Source organism: Procambarus clarkii, chromosome 28, assembly GCF_040958095.1.
Source record: "Procambarus clarkii isolate CNS0578487 chromosome 28, FALCON_Pclarkii_2.0, whole genome shotgun sequence".
Taxonomy (NCBI): Eukaryota; Metazoa; Arthropoda; class Malacostraca; order Decapoda; family Cambaridae; genus Procambarus; species Procambarus clarkii.
In genome coordinates, this window is record NC_091177.1 from 5,692,977 (window position 1) to 5,702,269 (window position 9,293).

Sequence of the window (9,293 nt, forward strand, 5' to 3'; positions counted from 1 at the left end):
CAGACAGACATACATGCATACATACATACATTCTGCTCTGGTGGTGACAACATCGATTTCCTGACCTTCTCTCGCTACTGTCATTGCCAACAGAATTTCACAACACTTCGGAAACAACAAGATAGTGAAGCAAGAGGACATGGAGCCGATCTAGGATTTCTGGCGGCCGCCGGGAGCTGCCTACGCTGTCTCAATAGTTTCTCACCGATAAAACACAATAGTCTTGTATTTAGTTACTTGTGTACCACAGACGTGTCCCATTTATTACGGTATTGGTTGGCATGTATAGAGTTTGTTCAGTTCTGCATGGACACGATTAGAGAGCCAGTTACACTAGATATTGTGTAATGGGCTATTGATAATCCAATCACAGGTCACTATAAAGATATTCTTAACTCCAGATCACAACTATAGATTTGTTACACAGTGTATATATATATATATATATATATATATATATATATATATATATATATATATATATATATATAGTTGGAAAGAATACCCCAGGTGTTGGTGAACAATGGATACAACAACACGGACCTGGATCGATGGTACAATCCTGAACCAAGAACAGGAACTACAACACCTCCAATAAAATTATATTATAAATCCACCACACATAATGAACACAAAACAAGTAGAACAAATAATGAAAACAAATAATCCGTAAAGGAGTAAAAAGCATAACTCCTAACCAAAACATAGACCCAATCATCTTCTATAAAACAAATACTGCCGACCTCCATATTAAAAACAGCCCGAAGCTGACGGAGAACCCTTATCAGCAGTCAAGCGGTGTATACATGTACACTTGCCCCCACGAAGGATGTAACCTTCAATCTAAGTACATAGGTATGACGTCGACCAAGCTGACGAGGCGTTTGACCTGTCATCTTCAATCCAGTGCCCCAAAAATCACATTAGACAAGCCCATGACATCACCCTAACAAGAGAAATGTTGAATAAAAACACTTGCATAATAGACAAAACCCAAGATGTAAGAAGATTACAAATTCTTGAAGCAATCCATATAAAAATAGAACAGCCTACCATAAATACCCAAATTACGGAACTATTCACTCTACCCACCATGAGAGTAAGAACAAGACCGGAACATGAAGATGCCAACATAGAAGACACTGCTCAACATATTATATATATATATATATATATATATATATATATATATATATATATATATATATATATATATATATATATATATGAATGAAAACTCACACCCCAGAAGTGACTCGAACCCATACTCCCAGAAGCAACGCAACTGGTAACTACAGGGCGCCTTAATCCGCTTGACCATCACGGCCGTCAAAAGGAAGTGATAGCCGAGGCTATTTGAGCCACTTCCCCGACGGCAACTCGGATGGTAATCTTGGGCATAGCATTTCACCAAATCACCTCATTCTTTGGGGCACACGTGAGGAACACAAATGCGAACAAGCCTGAATGGTCCCCAGGACTATATGCGAATGAAAACTCACACCCCAGAAGTGACTCGAACCCATACTCCCAGAAGCAACGCAACTGGTAACTACAGGGCGCCTTAATCCGCTTGACCATCACGGCCGTCAAAAGGAAGTGATAGCCGAGGCTATTTGAGCCACTTCCCCGACGGCAACTCGGATGGTAATCTTGGGCATAGCATTTCACCAAATCACCTCATTCTTTGGGGCACACGTGAGGAACACAAATGCGAACAAGCCTGAATGGTCCCCAGGACTATATGCGAATGAAAACTCACACCCCAGAAGTGACTCGAACCCATACTCCCAGAAGCAACGCAACTGGTAACTACAGGGCGCCTTAATCCGCTTGACCATCACGGCCGTCAAAAGGAAGTGATAGCCGAGGCTATTTGAGCCACTTCCCCGACGGCAACTCGGATGGTAATCTTGGGCATAGCATTTCACCAAATCACCTCATTCTTTTCCTCACGTGTGCCCCAAAGAATGAGGTGATTTGGTGAAATGCTATGCCCAAGATTACCATCCGAGTTGCCGTCGGGGAAGTGGCTCAAATAGCCTCGGCTATCACTTCCTTTTGACGGCCGTGATGGTCAAGCGGATTAAGGCGCCCTGTAGTTACCAGTTGCGTTGCTTCTGGGAGTATGGGTTCGAGTCACTTCTGGGGTGTGAGTTTTCATTCGCATATAGTCCTGGGGACCATTCAGGCTTGTTCGCATTTGTGTTCCTCACGTGTGCCCCAAAGAATGAGGTGATTTGGTGAAATGCTATGCCCAAGATTACCATCCGAGTTGCCGTCGGGGAAGTGGCTCAAATAGCCTCGGCTATCACTTCCTTTTGACGGCCGTGATGGTCAAGCGGATTAAGGCGCCCTGTAGTTACCAGTTGCGTTGCTTCTGGGAGTATGGGTTCGAGTCACTTCTGGGGTGTGAGTTTTCATTCGCATATAGTCCTGGGGACCATTCAGGCTTGTTCGCATTTGTGTTCCTCACGTGTGCCCCAAAGAATGAGGTGATTTGGTGAAATGCTATGCCCAAGATTACCATCCGAGTTGCCGTCGGGGAAGTGGCTCAAATAGCCTCGGCTATCACTTCCTTTTGACGGCCGTGATGGTCAAGCGGATTAAGGCGCCCTGTAGTTACCAGTTGCGTTGCTTCTGGGAGTATGGGTTCGAGTCACTTCTGGGGTGTGAGTTTTCATTCGCATATAGTCCTGGGGACCATTCAGGCTTGTTCGCATTTGTGTTCCTCACGTGTGCCCCAAAGAATGAGGTGATTTGGTGAAATGCTATGCCCAAGATTACCATCCGAGTTGCCGTCGGGGAAGTGGCTCAAATAGCCTCGGCTATCACTTCCTTTTGACGGCCGTGATGGTCAAGCGGATTAAGGCGCCCTGTAGTTACCAGTTGCGTTGCTTCTGGGAGTATGGGTTCGAGTCACTTCTGGGGTGTGAGTTTTCATTCGCATATAGTCCTGGGGACCATTCAGGCTTGTTCGCATATATATATATATATATATATATATATATATATATATATATATATATATATATATATATATATATATATATATATATATATATATGGCAGACCCAGCACTCAGACCAGCAATGCCGAAAGCCAAGAAACAATCCAGTTGGGACAGCCCCATTATAGACAAACAAGCCACTGCTTTGCTGGAGGCAGCAACAACCCCCAGTGATCGTGCACGCCTCACAGCTGTGCAGGCTCCCCATGCAGGGGACTTCCTTTTGGCAGTCCCTATGTCTGCAACAGGCACACGTCTTGATCTGCAGGAGCTCCGTATTGCAGTCGCTCTCCGTCTTGCTGCCCCTATCCACACTGTTCATAGGTGTATTTGCAGCGAGGCAGATGCTGACGAATATGGATTGCATGGCCTGCACTGTGGAAAATCTGGTGGTTGGCACACTTGACACGACGAAGTCAAGAGCATCATTAAAAGAAGCCTTGCCTCTGCTTAGTGTCCAGCGGAGAGAGAGCCCCGCAACCTACTTAACCGTGACTCTGTTAGCTTTGCCGGCCGACCAGACGGAATCACACTGCGACCGTGGAAGGGTGGCAGACAGTTGGCATGGGACTATACTTGTGTATCCACCCTGGCAACCACATACATCAACCTCTCTGCCGGCACAGCAGGAGCCGCGGCGACACGCAGAGAAAGAGACAAGTCAGCCAAGTACAGGCAATTAGATCATCGGTACAACTTCGTTCCAATAGGGTCTGAGACCCTAGGCCCATGGGGAGAGAGTGCAAGAAGGTTTCTTAAGGATCTTGGTTCCAAGCTCATTGACACCTCAAGAGACCCTAGAGCAGCAAGTTTTCTCTTTCAGCGCCTCAGTGTCGCGATCCAGAGGGGAAATGCTCGCTGCATCCTTGGTTCCTGCCCGGCGTCGGAGGAGTTCGAGGAAATCTACAGCCTCTAGGAAGCGAACTTTTTCTTGTCCTCTTAATGTTATTTTTTTTGTATAAAATCAGATATGTAACTGTATAACCTTGCATAATAAAGTGTACACCATAAAAAAGGGGGGTGGTAGGAGAAGCGAACACTCATATATATTCAGAATTAAATGGCAAGTTTTTCTCTGAATGCTCTGTGTTCCCTTCTTTGAGGCTGTGGGTCCCTATAATTGCACCAGAGGTGGTACCCCCCGATATATATATATATATATATATATATATATATATATATATATATATATATATATATATATATATATATATATATATATATATATATATATATATACATATATTCAGCAAAGAGTTTAACATTATATAGGCCATTAGGATGAAGTGAGATGAGGTGTTAGATAGTCGATGAGAACCGGGTCGGCAGGGATGATGTGAGGTGGCAACTCTCTCTCTCTCTCTCTTTCTCTCTCTCTCTCTCTCTCTCTCTCTCTCTCTCTCTCTCTCTCTCTCTCTCTCTCTCTCTCTCTCTCTCTCTCTCTCTCTCTCTCTCTCTCTCTCTCTCCCTCTCTCAGTACTGTGATAGCGTACTTAAGTGTCAGCTCGCTATTGGAGGAGAGTGTGTGATATCTAGTGCTTCGGCTACATGTAATCTTCTATTGTTGTTGCCTTGAATTGTGTGTGTGTGTGTGTGTGTGTGTGTGTGTGTGTGTGTGTGTGTGTGTGTGTGTGTGTGTGTGTGTGTGTGTGTGTGTGTGTGTGTGTGGACGGGCTGAACAGACGTACACTGTACTTGAGGATAGCTCACGATAGTGTGCCAACATCGCATTGAAAACAAATTTAGTAGCAAAGCCTCTGGAAAAAAAAATTCAATGGCACTGAATTATTCTTTATTACAACATAAAGAGATCTTTCTGCATCAAAAATCCGCCTACCATTTAGTTTCTTGAGCTGTTTACTGGTAATGTTATCACATATATATCAGCTTCCCTTCACCCTGGTGTCACCCCCTTCACCCTGGTGTCACCCCCTTCACCCTGGTGTCACCCCCTTCACCCTGGTGTCACCCCCTTCACCCTGGTGTCACCCCTTCACCCTGGTGTCACCCCCAGCAGCCCCTTCTCCCACACCAGCCCTTCGTCACCCTAGCAGTGGCTGGCTACCGTGTTTACAACCAGTTAAGGAAGCCGTGCTACGCCGCACCGCTTGTATGATTGATTCTTTATTATCTGGAGCAGACTACTCAGCGTCCTTAACGAGACCACATGCCAGGTGTGTGTGAGAGAGAGAGAGAGAGAGAGAGAGAGAGAGAGAGAGAGAGAGAGAGAGAGAGAGAGAGAGAGAGAGAGAGAGAGAGAGAGAGAGAGAGAGAGAGAGAGAGAGAGAGGTTGAATTATTCTTTGTAAATGTACTTATCCAGTCATTCTGATAGCTGACATCTCTGGTGTTAAATAACGGAATAATGTTACAGAAAATTGTTCTGGCCTCTTTTACTGACTTGAGATTGTGTTCCTTACTTCTTTATTATTGTACCTTGAGGTGCTTCCGGGGCTTAGCATCCCCGCGGCCCGGTCGTCGACCAGGCCGACCAGACCAGGTTAACTCAGGTGAGTACAGGAACGGACGACTACTGACTCTTATGAGCAGCTCATGCCTCTCAGCTCCTAACTGGTCGGTATGCTGTGAACTGCCTACGTCTGTTCTGTGCTGGATGAACGAGAGAGAGAGAGAGAGAGAGAGAGAGAGAGAGAGAGAGAGAGAGAGAGAGAGAGAGAGAGAGAGAGAGAGAGAGAGAGAGAGAGAGATCTTCAAGAATAAGACATGTATGGCGTTCGAGGTCCTTATAAAGACTTATTGTTTCTAAGTATTCAGTTCTCATTTTGGTTAAGCTTGAATATAAGTGCTTTAGGAGAGAAGGAAGGAATTATCAGGGGGAAAGCGCCATGCCGTTACGACTATATGGCACTGGGGTCAGGATAAGGATTTGGGATGGGACGGGGGGAAAAGGAATGGTGCCCAACCACTTGGACGGTCGGGGATTGAACGCCGACCTGCATGAAGCGAGACCGTCGCTCTACCGTCCAGCCCAAATGATTGGACTTTAGGAGAGAGAAAAAAAAGTTTTCCCTTCATTTCTATCTCGTGATCAACCGCCTGTACTGGTCGATTCACTGCCCTGCTTTTTGATGGTCCGCGTTCGAGCAGCGACGGTTCAAGTGGTTGGGCACTGTTGCTTCCCTTCGTCTTAGTCTAAATCCTATCCTCATATCCCTTCCAAGTGCTCTATTCTAGTCATTAAGGCTTAGCGCTTTTTCCTTATGTTCCCAGCACCCAGTGTCATAACTTTGCACTTACTGGAGAGTTAAAATCTAGCAACCATATAGTTTTACATTCAGTCCAAGAGTGTGTACTCCTATATTTGTGGCTGTTGGGGTCGAGCTTCAGTACTTGGATGCTGTTCTACCAGTCGACGGACGTCTATTGAAAGAACTGATAGTCATTGACGGATGAACAATGGCACTGATAGTCATTGACGGATGAACAATGGCACTGATAGTCATTGACGGATGAACAATGGCACTGATAGTCATTGACGGATGAACAATGGCACTGATAGTCATTGACGGATGAACAATGGCACTGATAGTCATTGACGGATGAACAATGGCACTGATAGTCATTGATGGAGGAACAATGGCACTGATAGTCATTGACGGATGAACAATGGCACTGATAGTCATTGATGGAGGAACAATGGCACTGATAGTCATTGACGGATGAACAATGGCACTGCTAGACTGATGGATGAACAATGGCACTGATAGACTGACGGATGAACAATGGCACTGATAGTCATTGATGGAGGAACAATGGCACTGATAGTCATTGATGGAGGAACAATGGCACTGATAGTCATTGATGGAGGAACAATGGCACTGATAGTCATTGACGGATGAACAATGGCACTGCTAGACTGATGGATGAACAATGGCACTGATAGACTGACGGATGAACAATGGCACTGATAGACTGACGGATGAACAATGGCACTGATAGCCTGACGGATGAAGAATGGCACTGACAGTCTGACGGATGAACAATGGCACTGATAGCCTGATGGATGAACAATGGCACTGATAGCCTGACGGATGAACAATGGCACTGACAGTCTGACGGATGAACAATGGCACTGATAGTCTGATGGATGAACAATGGCACTGATAGCCTGATGGATGAACAATGGCACTGATAGCCTGACGGATGAACAATGGCACTGACAGTCTGACGGATGAACAATGGCACTGATAGTCTGATGGATGAACAATGGCACTGATAGCCTGACGGATGAACAATGGCACTGACAGTCTGACGGATGAACAATGGCAGGACTGACAGGGGAACGACAGCACCACAGGAACGGCGGGTAGTGTCAACAGCGGCCATTCTCAACTTCAACGTCTAAACCACTTGGGCTGGACGGTAGAGAGAGGCGGTCTCCCTTCTTGCAGGTCGGCGTTCAATCCCCGACCATCCAAGTAGCTGGGCATTCATTCCTTCCCACCCCCCTCCCCTCGTCCCATCCTAAATCCTTATCCTGGCCCCCCCCCCCCAACACCTTCCAAATGCTAGATAGTCGTAATGGCTTGGCGTTTTTCCCGTTATAATTACTTTTTTTCTCACATTCAACCATATATCTCTCTCATCCACCTTATATACACACATTCATTCTTCGTCATTCTCATTTATTTCCCCATCCTACTCCTTCTCCTTCACTCGTTCTCCCTCCCTTCCAACGCCTTCCTATCTCCCTCCCTCCCTCTCTCTCTCTCTTTCCCTCTCTCTCTCCCTCTCTCTCTCTCTCTCTCTCCCTCTCTCCCTCTCTCTCTCTCCCTCCCTCCCTGTTCGCCTCACCTCCTCAGAACCAGAAACCGGTCTACCGGATCTAGCCCGTTTACGCCCACATTTAAGATCATTTTCCGGTCATTATCCGTATTAACCAACGTTTGCATCGGTGTAAATCATCTAACTATAAAAAAAAGAGAAACACACATGATGATGGAAGGATAATGAGGTGGAACAATGGACGAATGAGAACAAGAAAGAAAAGAAAACTGGTCTCCAAGGTACATTAAAAAAGATATAATCAAGTAGGAGACATCTCTTTCTTCCTGGACACAGAGCTGCGAGTTAGGATTAAAATAGGTGAGAGAGAGAGAGAGAGAGAGAGAGAGAGAGAGAGAGAGAGAGAGAGAGAGAGAGAGAGAGAGAGAGAGAGAGAGAGAGAGAGAGAGAGAGAGAGAGAGAGAGAGAGAGAGACAGAGAGGGAGAGAGAGAGAGAGAGAGACAGAGAGAGAGACAGAGAGAGACAGACAGAGAGAGAGACAGAGAGATTATTCAGCTTTAATGCTACCAACATAAAATCTTAAGGGAATGTTTTATGAGGGGTAAATGAGTGTGGTTATGGAGCCAACATGAGGAACGGGGCGCAACAGGTCCTGTTAATATGTGTTGTGTGGGTGGGTGTTTGTTTTGTCTTGTCGTGTTCCCTTGTTTAGAAGCCTGTGTGTGTGTGTGTGTGTGTGTGTGTGTGTGTGTGTGTGTGTGTGTGTGTGTGTGTGTGGGTTTGCATTTCGGCATTTGCTGATATCCATCTGAGTGCCATCACTGAGGGGGGGGTACATAGTCGACACCACATACCCCTCCAGGCGGCCCACACACTGGCTGACACAGGCGGTGGAAAGGTTAATCGATTACCCCCATGGTAAAAACGGAATGTCGACTCGCAGAGTCAAGCTTGCGTGTGTTCAAGACTCCGCCAGGAACCGGGGAACGGAAGGAACTTTTACGAAAACTATTAGTGACACGCGAAACCGTTCCCATTACAGTCTGATTGTACGGCGATAGTCAAACAGCATTCGGTAAACAAGACCTTAAACCCCCCCTCCCTTCTCGGCAGCAACAGTTAGGGGGGTGCTTCAGGGGGGGTCCCCCCTAGTATTGCTTAAGGGGCAATGTTTCCCTCTGAGGGTGTTATGAGGGCATGACCAGAGAGTTATTAACCAACGGAACCCGTCGAAGTCTCGTCGTGAACGCGTCGTGAACACGTCGTGAACACGTCGTGAATGCGTCGTGAATGCGTCGTGAACACGTGGTGAACACGTCGTGAACGCGTCGTGAACACGTCGTGAACACGTCGTGAACGCGTCGTGAACGCGTCGTGAACACGTGGTGAACACGTGGTGAACACGTGCAACAGAACCCTACCAGGAGAAAGCATTGGAGGCGATAATTAACTCGATCAAGATTTTTTACATAATAAATATACACAAATACCAAAATCTATTTTAGTTGGTCAGTCATTATTTTGACGTCAACCAATG